At 30.1% G+C, this 14,262-nt stretch overlaps 1 protein-coding gene across 4 annotated transcripts in view; it reads left to right on the forward strand.

The window, feature by feature from the left end:
- LOC145283830 (uncharacterized) overlaps positions 1-14,262 on the forward strand; it is a 103,240-nt gene that overhangs the window by 38,954 nt on the left and 50,024 nt on the right. The window contains exon 1 of one of the 4 annotated variants that reach the window (XM_080132926.1): positions 10,316-10,348. The exons of the other annotated variants lie outside the window; for them this stretch is intronic. The gene's annotated coding sequence lies outside the window, so the exon portion shown is untranslated. Of the gene's footprint in view, positions 1-10,315; positions 10,349-14,262 lie in introns of those variants that run through there. 4 annotated transcript variants of the gene reach the window in all.

A 14,262-nucleotide genomic window follows, 5' to 3' on the forward strand; every position in this document is an offset into this window, starting at 1 on the left:
CCTTGATAAGTGGTGACTCCCCCCCCCCCAAAAAAAAGACAAATTTTCTCATTAGTCACTTTATAGGGGAAGAAATAAACTTAGCATAATTCATCATGTCTTGAATGTAAAGTCGTTCTTGAAATAGAAAAATGTAGTTCTAAGCAAAAAAAAAAAAAATATGGCAGTAAAAATCCAGACAAAGAATTAATCCGATCATGATCCGCAAAAACATCATGGTCTTCTCAGTTTTTTGACAGAAAGAAATCATCAGAGAATTTAACAAGATTCAGTTTATATTATTTTAATTATTGGAATTCTTTTTTGAGATGAGTATTTTGTATATTTTTAATTATTTGCGGACTATTATCCCCATCTTTTACAGTTGTTGCTTCATGACATTTCGGCCAACTATTCCTCTGGCCTTCGTCAGGTTGTTAACCACGACAGGATAGGACTGCTGAATCTTCAACTGTATCTTCAATAATTACTGCCTGCTATAGTTGTTGTTGTCTCCTCACGTTTTGGCCAACTAATCCTCTGGCCGGCTTTGGGTAGGATTGAAACCACTATATAGTGCTCACCTGAAACTAGAAATTCAAGGTTGAATTTTTTGGTCTTATAAATCGGCTGAGGATTGAACCCTGGTCTCTTGTGCCATTATGAAACACTCTTAGCATTATTTCAAATAGATGTTTTGCTTAAAACACTGAAAAAATCCATTTGTCTACATGCAACTGTTTGAAGATCAAAGAATAATCCACAGAACTTTCACGATTTCAACCATAAAAAGTGTATCTAAAATTAAGTATGGGAGACCACAACTATCAAAATCAAAAAAAGCATTGTTGTTTCAAATTATTTTTTTACCTCCATAGTTTAAAAAAAAAATGCTTTCAGTTATGAAATTTATCAATGTTTTATTTTTGGTTTTACCATCAATAGGATTTTTTTAATTTGTTAAAAGTAATTTTTAACTACTTTTAACTAATTTGTCTTTTTTTATTTTTCATTCAAATAATTAAAAAAAAAACATTCAATTGGATTAAATATGTGACTTGATACAATAGTATCAAGTCACATATTTAATCCAATTGAATGTTTTTTTTAATTATTTGAATTTCTTAAACAAATATGTAATTGTAAACAAAAAGAAATGCTAAGAATTATTTATTTGATACTGTTTGTTTTATTATCTTTATTTTACTATTAAGTCACCACTTGGCAAGGCCAAAGCCACTCAAGCAAATGAGATTGATAGATTGTCAGTTGATGAAGAATATTATAAGATTTAAAATGTTGAATGGAATGAACAAAGTCTGATTATCTGATTGCTTTTATTACAATTTCTTTCAGCAACCAATGTCATAAAAAGTGAACTTTATGCATGCTTTCTTTAAAACAAAGAAAATTGTATCTGAGAAAAAAGTTCATCTAATATATATATATATATATAATATAGTGGATATTCTTGGCCTGATCAGGTGATTTTCCCTGGCAGGGTGATCACTGAAATATGTTTGCATATGTGTAGCCATTAGTTATCACATCCAACATATTATGTATATATGAGCAACTTCATAATGGTTAACTAATTTGCATATTCCTTTGAAAAACAAACTTTCATTGATTACTTATTCATTTTTTTATGGTTTATTTATTGGACGATTACTTCTATTTATCCTATATATGCATATTTTCTACATTGTGCATAATCACGTATTTAGAATGAAAAGTTTAACCCACGCACATCCCAGGTGTAGGGTAGGCTTGAAAAACATGTCTGGTCGGATAGAGGAATCAGTGTGTATGAGGCATGTGTCCTGACTTGTCTACTGTATGCATCATAAACATGAATTTACTGAAGGTATCTTAAACTGCTCTCCTTGAAAAATACCAAAACAACTGCTTTATGGTAAGCTTTCCATAGGAAAAGAGACCCAGCATAAACCTAAAAAACGGTTTAAGAATGCTCTGAGGAATAAGCTTAAATTGCTGGAGATTGATGTGAATCACTTGGAATAACATTACATAGTGACTATATAACATGTATACGGTATGGTTCCCTTGTTTGTACATACCTTTTTTATATGCACTCGTTATACACGCCTCCATGTCATACAGAACCTCCAGTATACAACACATAAATACTATTTAAAAAATTTAGGGGGAGGGGATATAGGATGGTGGAACCCTTAATAACATACTTTAAAGCAAATATTACTTGTAAAGGTCATCAGGCTTAAATTATTTCCGTAGATAGGAATAGAAATTTGAAAAATACAATGAAATAAATAGTAAAAAAAATAAATAAATATACAAATAAGATTATAAAACAGTTATAACCAATATTATTGAATTTGAGAGAGAGGATATCTGTAAAAAAATTATTTATATTAAAACTGAATCATAAGGAGAATAAATAAGTTTATTATAAAAAGGATACTTCGTAATAAAATATGCCAGACAATTGAAGTCAATGTAAGCACTTCCTTTAATGAACAGGAAGTAATTACCATAAGTTTTCAAGCAGGATTATTTCTCTTGGATTGTGTATAAGAATACGGAAGTAATATTCCTGATATATGTACAATTAGTCTTGTACTCATGTAATTTGAAACTGTCTCCTTCAGTTTTAATCTAAATTTGGCATACAATATATAATAATGATTACTTTAGAATAGACTACAGTTTTTTATATATCATTTTTTTGTAACCTGTAGCCAAATAAAATCTTAAACAATTTCAGTCAATATGATAATAATGATGTGATAGATTTTCAATAAAAAACAATATGGCCACCCAAAAAATACAGAAGCAATATCCCTGATATATATAAGATTAGTTTTGTACTAATATGACTTGTAAATATTTCCCTCGGTTTTAACCTCAATAAGCATACTATATATAATTATTGGTTTAAAATGAACAAAGGTTTTTATACAATTTTTTTTTGGTAACCTGTAACCAGAAATAAATCTTATAACAATTTAAGTTAATAAATATTAATGTGATAAAAATTTTCACCATAAAACAAGATGATCACCCACAGAGTACAGACCAATGTAAGTTTGCTTTACTTCTTCCTGAATTTTCCATATTACATAGTTATGCATTTTTCTATTTAAGAACTTTGTTTTTTCTGACGAGTCCACGGAAGGAAATATCTAATGTTGACATACAAATATTGATTGTTTCCTATGAACAAAACAGATCTGTAAAATGTACCAAAGTTGTTTTTTTTTTAATTTCTTTTTTTTTATTGAAAAAATGATTAGTAAGATGAATAAAACCTTGAACTTTGGAATATAGCAAAATTGTCCATTTTTTTATATATATATATATATATATATATATATATATATATATATATATATATATATATATATACTAGCAGGCTGCCCAGAATTGCCTGGTCGTGAAATATGCTTAAATATGATATTTTGATTAATACAAATTTCATATTCATTATATTATATTGAACCCAATATATAGTAATGATTTAAAGTTTTTTAAAAAATGGCTTGTGCGCCACCACCAAGAATTGAAACCAAAACGTTTAGCTTATGATTTACTTTTTCCTTGTACTCCTTCTGAAGCCAAGCCCGGGTCTCTTTGGACTTGTGGGCCAGCCCAGAGTCCTGCTGTCACACCTAGAATCTGCCAGCGGCCACCTGATTGTAGTAGGTGATCGTCACACTCTTCAGCACATCCAGATACATTTTGATGTTGACTTTCAAGCCAACTTCGAAGATGTGAAGTGGCATGATTTGGCCCTCGCTTGAAACCACACCGAAGACCAAAACTGTGACCAGAAACTTTTTTATCGCCCTGGCCATGTTCCTGTTATTTGTGGCAATCCAATGATGGTTCTCTGTTGTTCATCTGGTCCTGGAGATGCCTAAATCACTGGCAATCTGACAAATAGGCCGCTGGGGAGTTTTGTCAATGTTTGCCTGGACCTTTTCAATGAACTCCTTGGTCCAGGTCTTTCTGGCAGTGTCTTTGGCTTTGAGCTTTTGCTCCATCACCTCCAAAGGGTTGTCCAATGCATTGAGCTGTGCCCTTAAGTGTTGAACTGTCCAGCTTTGAATTTTGAGGATGCTGGCAATGGTCCTGTTGTCATAAGTTGGATTGGTAGAGAGCATGAGTTGTACAGTGGCACATCTCTGATATCGTTCGTTGAACATTTTGTCACTTTCAAACACAGCTTCTATTGCTCTTGGAATTTGTACACAACTGGCCAACTAGTAGATGGTCTACAACAAAAAAAAGAAAACTGGTTTTCATCAAACGGAAATGGAATCATGTCGTTTTTTTTCTAGGGTGACGATTTTATCGTTCCACTCTGTATTTATGACTAAGTTGAAGAAAGCTCATTAGATAACATTTATAAACAAGCGATTGAGTATTCAGTTAGCAGCTCCACTGCAAAAAGTGTGGAAGAACAATAGTAAAAGTTGAATGATGCACTGTTGGAGGTAACAGACCAGACTTACAGGTGGACAAAAAGTCCCCCAAGACATCAGGTAACATGATGGTTTCTTTTTCCCTCCATATGATTTTAGTCAGAGCTGACTTTTCAATATTTTATCATATTATGGCTTTCCAGTGTTCTTCTAACCTTTTAATGGGTGAAGTGTCTCAGCTTTGGATATTTTTCAACACTTACATATACTGTATATATTTGTGTATAAGTCAATGTGCATTTTAAGACCAAAAATTGTGTCGTTTTAGCTATTACCTGTGTATAAGTCGACTGTAGATTCTAGACAAGTTAAATGGTCCATCTTATGGCTCTTTCTTGCACAGATGATTCCCTTTTTGGTGTTTTTTTATTTTTATTTTTTTTTTTGTAAGACATATAAATTGTTTCTAAGCATACGTGAGCAATAATATGTATTTTTATGCAAGTGTGGTCTACTAGATTTTCATATACAGAATCAACCCGCTGCACATTTACATGCAACGAATGCAAATGTTGCTAATTAGACATTCTGATCAATGATATGTTGTCGATTCCAGGCGCAGTTACTCTTTTTAGACATAATTTATGTAACGTACCATAATAACATATACGCATACATTGCACGGGCCCAAATATACTGCAATAATGTGAATACATGCGATAAGTGTCATTAAATGGTTTTGTTAAATAGTTGTCATTAAATTGTTAAAACTTGTTAAACTTAGGGGAGAATGACATATCGTAAGCACGTAGCAATACTACACCATTTTTTTGTTTAGATTAAATAAACTCAAATCAAGCATTATTGAAAAGAGCATAAAAAAGAAAGAAATAATATCTTTAGTTTTTTTAAAATTGGTCGATTAGAACTGAAGTTGCGACCATTCAAAGTATCAAAAAATGTGTGGTTCATTGGACATTTTGTCTTAAGTCAGTCCTATTCAAATGCATATAAGCTTGTGATTGAAAATGGTAGGAAATTTGCACAATTTACAGACTAACCCATCTTTAAAAAGCTGTATCTTCAGATCTTTTTAAGATATTATGATGAAATTTTGAACATATTATCATAAGACCATGAAGGTTCAGTTGGCATTTACGACCATCTCAATTGGTAACTTACAGACTAATTAGCATACTCCAGTTTCATTTTAACAGCTTTAAGTAGAATCATCATAAAAACAGCTAAGAAAAATGGTAAGTAAGACTTTATCATCATAGGAAGTATTATTCTGATGGACATTATCATTTGCCATTATAACATCATGAAAAATCCAAAATGGCAATTAGGAAATCGAAGATGGCGACTGAGAAATCCAAAATGGCCACCACGATACGATTCAAACAAATTATTAACAAAATGTGGGTTGTAGCATATCAAATTAAAGGAAATTTTGTACAGATCAGAATTATGTTTTCATGTACATTAAACAAATTAGCATACTAATTAGCATAATTAAGTTTCATTTTAACGGATTTAAGTAGAAGTAGTGGTGGGACGATTAATCGGAATCGTTAATCGTAAGAATCGTGTATTTTGGGAGGTATCGGAATCGGAATCGCATCGTTAAAAAATACCTTCATTTTCCGATTCCTTCATTACGATTCTTTTAGTCTGATGTTGAAAAAAAGAAAAAAATTTCCTGATATTTCTAACCGCAAGAGAGAAATAAAAAGAAACCAAAGAAATTCATTATTAACAGGGCAATGCTTAGTGCCCCTCCCTTACAAGGTTCATTCATTCAGATCTATTGTAATCAAAACTACAAAAGAGTTAACTTGAAAAGAAGTATGCCGTGGCCTTCGTTATAAGACGGTCTTGAGTATGCAGGGCTCTACATTGCGAGTAAAAATAAAAAAAAAACGCTTATCTTTTTGGCGATTGTTTTTTTTTTACTGACAAATCTTCTAATAGTGAATGAAAATGCTTTTTCAACTTATATTTTCTTAAAATAAAACGAGCAAAGTCAAATTATTTAAACAGTAAAAGGTTTAATAGAACAATATACTTTTTTTCTTTTTTTAAAAGAAGGCTTTTGAAAGAAATATCTCTAAAATGAAATTGATCACGTTGTATTATTTCGCAAAGTTTTGACAGTAGTCGGTTTCTTTTGAAGTTTCAAAAAAAATCGACCCCATACCTATTTCTTCCAAACCTAAAGTTATTAAATAACCCCTTCGTTAATTTAAGGGTAATTAATTCAATTCAGTCAAGTTTTTTTTTTTTTTAATTTCATTGAAATAAAATCCATTATTTTTTTTTCCCCCCAGAAAGATAAAACCCTGAATTTGATTATATTAAAAGCAGAATAATATAATCTTTTTTCTAGAATTTTAAATTGAAAATTAAAAGTGTTTTGCGTAGTTTTTTGCCGAACGAAAAAGAAATTAATATATATTTTTTTAAAAGGTTTTGTAATCAATTAATTTTTATGTCTAAATAATATTTACGATTAATTAAATAATTTCATTTTAAAAAGTATTTATAAATAGAATTTTACTAAGGACTTATAGTTAAGCAATATTGAACCGCATCAACCATGTGTGAATTGAACACAGTTAACCAAAAACAAAATTCAAAAGAAAATGCGGGTTTGTATTACTGTACACATAGATTCGAAAAAGTTGTCAAAAAACAAATATATAACAAATAAATGTTATCAAAGGCAAAATAATTATTTTTCTACCAAACTGGATATATTTTTCGGGTTTTTATTCAATGTAACATGTTTATTCAGCTCGAAAAGCATACAGTGTTTACCGATGTATTGGAAAATTCAAAATGGCGCCCGACACTCTCTTTAACACGGTAAGTTCAGGAAAAGATGTTATAAATAATAAACTATACAAAATACTGCTAGAAACTCGCTCAATATATGTTACCGTGACATATTTTGACATATATTCGGTGTTTTTTTAATAGTATTTTGTCTAGTTTATTATTTATAACACCTTTTCCCGAACTTACCATGTTAAAGAGAGTGTCGGGCGCCATTTTGAATTTTCCAATACATCGGTAAACACTGCATGTTGTTCGAGCTGAATAAACATGTTACATTGAAGAAAAACAAAATAAATTACCCAGTTTGGTAGAAAAGTAACTTATCTTGCCTTTGATAATATTTGTTTGTTATATATTTGTTTTTTGACAACTTTTTCGAATCTATGTGTACAGTAATACAAACCCGAAAATGCATATTTGCATTTCATTATGTAAACTTTTATACATTGGTTTCAAAAATTAAATTCTATAAGTTTTTTTTTGTTAACTACCGGTTGGTACAATTTACCGCCCCATCCCTTTATATTTTTTTCTTTTTGTCTTTTTTAGCGAATTATTTTCAATTAATTATCCAAATAAGTGACTAGCTTTAAAACAAAATTTAATAGTAAATTAATTGTTTACAGATAAACTGAATTTTCTAATATGGCCCAAAGTCCAAAAAAAGTCTTTTTGAAGATGATGAGTTGAAAGCCATTTGCAAAGTCTGTCAAATTAAAATATCGCGAGGAATAAAACCATCTAACATGACCACAACCAACATGTTAAAACATTTAACTATGAAGCATCCAAATAAATTGGAGGAGCAAAATAAAAAAGAAAAGAAACAAAAAATTACCAACTAGTCACTCAGAGCAGTTTTATTAGTGAGGGTCGAAATCGCAGTGTCTTTTTTTTTTTTGCCTTCGTCACCATCTAGGTGTCACCATTTTTTTTTTAACCCTCCTTAACTTCAAAGAGTAAATACAATATATACAACTAAAAAAATAATTTTTAAAAATACTGATTCCATTCATGAAAAATTCTTTTAACTAGAAATTAAAACTTAGGTAAAGATAGCTGACTGACAGCAACAGGAGCACTGGTTAACTACTGAACAACGTGGAAAGGTGTGGGGGGGGGGGGGAGGAAAAAAAGGGAAATTAAATGATGATAATAAATTATGATAACCGTCTTTGAAAGGCACTAAACTCCTAAAATTTACTTCTTTAAAATTTTAGGCGGCACTCCCCGGCGATTTTAAAGCACTCTCTCTCTCTCAAAAAAAAAAAAAAAAAAAGATTTAATTTTTAAGTTTAGGAAAGATATATTTATTATAACCAAATTCCTGTATGAAGACTGGATCTACTTTATTGGACGTTAATTTGTGAGATAAGTAATTTTTCAATGTTTAATATGTTTTTAAAGTTTCAATTATCAATTAAATTTGTTTAATTGCATTTAATTTTCAATTTCTTTAAAAAAACAGGGTTTTAAATGTATTTTTCAAGGTAACAAGCTTCGAAAGAAGTCTAATAAAAAAAAAAATCACTTAATTTTTAATTTCGACAACCCTGAGTATTTAATTATTAAAAAAATATTGAAATGTGACATTTTTTTTATTTAACATTTCTATTAGTTCAATTAATTTTCTTTCAATAATTCATTTCACTCAACAAACTTCACCATTTTTTTTTTTTAATCTTTTTCTGTAATTTTGGTAATTATGTTTGCTCAATTTTATCTAGTATTTCATTTGTTTTTTCTAGTGGTATCATTTTTATATGTGTTCCTTTGATATACCCTATTTCAAAATTAGTTTGGCTAAACTTATTCTTCACGTTAGAAACAACGTGTAAAAGCAATGAAAAAGTAAGAAAAAATAATAGGTGTTAACTACTCCTTGTGAATTATGGAGGTCTGAAGAACTGCCGTCACAAATACAACTATCAATAGCTAAACAAAAAATCGTTTTTGAAATTCCTTTAATTGTAACTTTTCGCTATACCTACCTTTTGGTATAAAACACGAAAACTTTCAATTAATGGTATTTCTCATATATGGTCGTTAACTTTGGAAAGGTTATTTTGTATCTACGGCGCCATGTCACGTGGTATATTGTTTTTTTTTCATTACGCACGTTCATTTATAAATTATTAAATCAAATATTTATCTTTTTTATATTTAATTAGTATATATTTTCTTTCTCTTCCGCAATATTTTTTTTTATTTAATTCATTAAATCTGTTAATTATGAGGACCAAAATAATGAATCGTGTGTATTTATTCTCTAATTTTCTTGTTTTTGTTCTGTTATATGAATTCTATTTTATTTGTTTTTTCTCTGAAGGATAAATTCTATTTTCTTTGAGTTTTTTTTTCTGTATTCCATTAAAGTAAAATAAATTTTCTCTAAAATAAATTTTGCTAATCTTTCCGTATAGTTTACTATATAATAATTTTATTTAAACCAGAACACGACGGTGTAGACATAAAATATCTTTTCCAAAGTTAGGGAACATATTTGGGAACTACCGACCATAAGTATAAAACTACCTGGTATATTTCAAAACAATAAATTCCCTAAGAATCGGAATCGGAATCGTACTTGGTATCGGAATCGTTAATCAATATTTTCTTGGAATCGGAATCGGAATCGGATAAAAATTAGGAATCGTCCCAACACTAAGTAGAAGCATCATAAAAAAATAGTTAAAAAAATGGGAGGTAAGGCTTTATCATCATGCGAAATATTATTTTGATGGACATTATCAGTTGTCATCATTACACTGTGAAAAATCCCAGATGGCCACCAGGAAATCCAAGATGGCCACCACAACACGATTCAAAGAAATTATTAACAAAATATGGCTTTTCAAATGAAAGGAAATTTTGTACAGATTACAATTATGTTTTCAAGCTAATTAGGATTAAGCTAATTAGGATAATTAAATTTTATTTTAACGGCTTCAAGTTACCGTGACAATTATTGGGTGAGTTTCTATGACTATTTTGTATAATTTTTTATTTTTAAGTCATTGTCAAGACTTTGAGACATCGTAATCGTTTTTTCTTGTTCTCATGTAACGCTCGTTTTTTTTTAACAGAATAAGTACTTACAACATCAAAAATTTATTGAGGTAGGTAGAAGAGTGACTTGCCTTTGGTAACATTTGTTATATGTTTGGTTTTTGACCATTTTTTCATACCTCCGTGGATTGTAAAACAACCCCAATAAAAGTTATTCTTAAGTGGTTTGTGTGTTTTAACTCATTTAAAAGCATAGTCATTGTTGGTTATTCTTTTTCAAAGAATTTATTTTTTCAAAATATTCTTTTCCTTTCCATAATTAAAAACTTACGTTTTCTAAATAATATCGAAATAAAATGAATACTTTACGTTCGTAAGTTAGTTGACGAACACTTGTTTTAGTTTTTTTGTGCCCGTCACGACGCACAACAATTCTCATGTTTATATGCGGTTGTCACTACTTTTATCGATTCGTGCATAAGTTTTATCAAATTCTTTTCAAATTTTAGGGCAAAATAAATTAATATATTCGCTATTAAATAGCGTTTGAATAGAGTTTTTATCTTTAATGGTCTTTGTACTACAAAGCATCAACTTTGAGATATTCTAACTTTGGACTGGAATACATGTTGTGTTCAAATTCCGTAGCAAAGACAATCCTTTTCCCTGATTAGCTAAAACAACTAGAAACGTCATCGATGGGTACAACTTCCACTTTGAGTATTTATGTGAACACACACTGATCGCTTATTTGCAAAAAGTCATCTACCGCCAGCGGGCATGCTATGCTGGCATGTTTTGTTGTTAATAGTCGGATTTAAATAGCGGTTTCTTCAAATATACAAATCACAACAAAAATATTGAAATACCATTTTAAAGTAAATTTTATTGTGAATCCAGTTATATAAGTTTTATTTGGATGGAAGTAGGAGAAATGTACTTATTACTGATTTAAAGAATATGACTGTCAAATTAAGTAGCAGTATGCGCCTTGTCCAGCGCCAGCGCTGAACGTTATGGTGTTTGGTATTGCTATGGTGATGGTGCATAAAACGAGACCCTAAGTTTCAAAGATGGTGGCAGGTCTGTCAATTAAGGTATGGAAGCACAAAGAGGATACAATACTTCCGTTATTCTTCAAAACTGCTTACTTATATATTTGGGCAAAATATTAAGATTTTTTTTTGTTAATACATTTTTTCTAACATATTTATGTTTTGTTTATTTTTCAAATATAATTACGTTTTCTTTTTTAAATGTGCTATATTTAAATATACTTTATTTACATCTTTGCGGTCTATTATGATCGTCGCCAATTTAAAAAATATTATTTTTTATAGTTAACTATAATTTGTTTATTTTTTTTCACCCCTTTTATAATAAAAATATATCAAAATATGTAAACTTTCTTTATCAATGGATTTTGTGTGTTTTAATCACATTTTTTTCAAATAACTATGTTTATCTTTTGTCAAATTGTTTAGATATTTCTATGCAATTATAAAACACAAGATCAATTGATAAAGAAAGTTTACATATTTTGATATATTTTTATTATAAGGGGGGTGAAAAAATAAACATAAATTATAGTTAACTATAAAAATAATATTTTTTAAATCGACGACGACTGTAATAGACTGAGCAGGTTTAAATAAAATGTAAATAAAGTATATTTAAATATACTACATTTAAAAAAGAAAATGTAAATATGTTCGAAAAAAAAATATATTGACCAAAAAAAAAGTCTTAATATTTTGTCTAAATATGTAAATAAGCAGTTTTGAAGAAAAGCAGAAGTATTGTATCAATTTTGTACTTCCATACCTCAATTGACAAACCTGCCGCCATCTTTGAAACTTAGGGCCTCGTTTTATGCACCATAACCCTTGCTACTAGTAACTATAACAATCAAAATAAGGCCACTAGGTTGTGTTCCATCTCTTACTGTTGCATAAATTAATATTTCTTACCGACATTTTGAATTTTATTTTGTAATAAGAGTGCAAAATTATACAATTATTATTTTTTTATTTTGGTTCATTTTTTCATTTTATTTTTTAAAAAATTTAATTCATATTTTTGCATATTTATTTTATTATTGTTGTTCAAAAAAAACTTATAGAATTTTGGAATGAAATAATTATTGGTTCTCTATCTGCTACCTAGATTGTTATTATATTTTTCATAATTTTATCACTTTCAAGGCCATACCTAAAAGCACGCTGAGAGACTTAGCATTTGGGATATTTAACTGGAGGCAAAATTTCTCATCAGTCAGCAAAAGTATTTTTTTAGCCATTAACACTTCACTCTCATCGATCCAAAAAAGAGGGGATTCCAACCCATCTAATTTATGTCAGCCTATGAGTATTAGACCATAAATTGATTTTTGGTTATAAGTTTCTGAGTATAGTGCAAAAGTTAAAATTGAATTTTATTTACATCTTCTGCTCCAAATGTGTTTCATGATATAATACAGACCCTCAGCTGAAATAAATTAGAAGGGTAAGAATCATCTTTCTGAATTTCTCTGAGCAATGAAGTATGAAAAGATTTCTCGGAGCAATAAAGCAATGAAAAGATTTCTGCTGACTGGAAATCTTGCTTCCAGTAAAAGACCCCAAATGGTAAATACTTTGGTTTGTTATAAGTGTGGCCTTCATTGTTATGTTATGGATATCTAATATTCCACTCCTTTTAATCCGATATTAGCAAACCGCTATCCATTATAAACAGTATTGGAACAGAAAATGACATTAAATATTCTCAATTAAAATCTTAGATATTATTAAATTTACTTAATAAACATGTTCTGTTTATTATTATAATATTAACTCAAAATAAAATAAAATAGTCTGTAATCAAATGTAATGTTATAGAAGGCGTTCTCATTTCGTTTTTCCTCTCGTCTGTCGACCCCATCGAAGTGCCAAACAAATAAAAGAAATACTTTGAACTCCTTTTTTTTTCTTTTTTTTTTTTTAGAGACACTTTTATTTCCTGTCTGTGCTTTCCATTATACATAACAAATTTTGACGGAGCTATCACCGGCGATCAGGGAATCATTGTTGTCTGCTCTCTTTCTTCTGTTGTTTATGCTGTCACATCTTTCCCATTCCCCTCTCTCTGTCTTACTGCTGCTGCTATCTCCACGTGACTTCACCAGTCCTGCTACCTCCTGCTGCTCCTCTCTCTGTTTCACTGCAGTGACTGTTGTCTACATGACGTCGCCGCACATTATGGTACATGAGGAATAAATCAAGCGAGAATCAAGGACGAACATTATATAAGAATATATAAAAAAGAACGAAATTAAAAGTAAAAGAAGGGATCCATTTAGAACTCAATAGTAAATAAGAAAGAAAGACTTTATTATATATATTTTTAATAAAATTGTGTGATAGTAAATTTATCTTAATATTATCATAAAAAATAGTTCTGAAATTTTATAACAGGACTTATGCCCCACCCTTTATATTGATGTTGGCATTCTGTGGATGTTCTGTGTAAATGGAAATGCCCTGATATTATGCAACGTTATAGAAGGCACTCTCATTTCATTTTTCCTCCCGTCTTTCGTCCCCATCGAAGTACCAAACAAATAAAAAAAAAAATAATAATAGTTTGAACTCACTTTTCTTGAGAGACACTTATTTCCTGTCTGTGCTTCCCATTATACATAACAAATTTTGAAGAGCTGTCACTGGCTAGCGGGGGATCATTGTTGTCTGCTTTCTTTCTCCTGCTGTTCATGCCATCACGTCTCTCCCACTCCACTCTCTCTGTCTTCCTACTGCTGCTATCTCTGCATGACCACCAGTCCTGCTACCTCCTACTGCTCTTCTATCTATTTCTTCACTGCAGCAACTGCTGTCTATGCAACGTCGCCACACATTATGGTAAATAAAGTGATTGTTCTACAATCCTATCAAGACGAGAGTGCTTAAAAATGACCTCTACAACAGGTCAGAGTACCTGTAAATGCAACTGAAAAATAGTTACATTTTAAAAAAAATTATGCTAG

This window comes from Euprymna scolopes, chromosome 8 (assembly GCF_053919585.1).
Source record: "Euprymna scolopes isolate OS-2025 chromosome 8, ASM5391958v1, whole genome shotgun sequence".
Classification (NCBI taxonomy): domain Eukaryota; kingdom Metazoa; phylum Mollusca; class Cephalopoda; order Sepiida; family Sepiolidae; genus Euprymna; species Euprymna scolopes.